Genomic DNA, 506 nt, shown 5'->3' with positions numbered 1-506 from the left:
CACCCTGCTGCAGGCTGCGATAAGGTGTCTGCACAGACACCAGCGCTGTGACACCCAGTGCCACTTCCCTGCCTGTGCTCATTTTTCTGCCCTGACATCCCCTGCCCTGCAGCAGCTCAAGACTGAAAGAGCAGGATCTGCTCCTTTTGCAGTGCCCCCCTCCACGGCCACTGTGCCCCCAGCCTGTCAGCCCCCCAGGACCCCTCCAAAGTGACACCCCAACAATGCAGCATTAGGTGGGAGCAGAAAAAGCCCTCAACACGGCACAGCCCTGCGTGGTGAGGATGCACAGAAAAATGTCCTTGGAGGTCCTCAGGGTGTCCTCACTGTGCCACAGGTTCCAGGAGCTCCTGTGCCCCATTATCCGCTCCAAGCACTTCCAGGAGATGTTCTCTGACAATCTGGTCTAAAAGAGGGCAAGTGACACACGGGGCTGGTGGAACAAGAGAGGATCTCAGCACAGTGCTCTGGTGGGAAGGGCAGGACAAGCTGGGGCTGCAGGGAGC

Source organism: Apaloderma vittatum, unplaced genomic scaffold (genome assembly GCF_000703405.1).
Source record: "Apaloderma vittatum isolate BGI_N311 unplaced genomic scaffold, ASM70340v1 scaffold33815, whole genome shotgun sequence".
In the NCBI taxonomy this organism is placed as follows: domain Eukaryota; kingdom Metazoa; phylum Chordata; class Aves; order Trogoniformes; family Trogonidae; genus Apaloderma; species Apaloderma vittatum.
Note: the sequence above shows the minus strand (reverse complement) of the source record.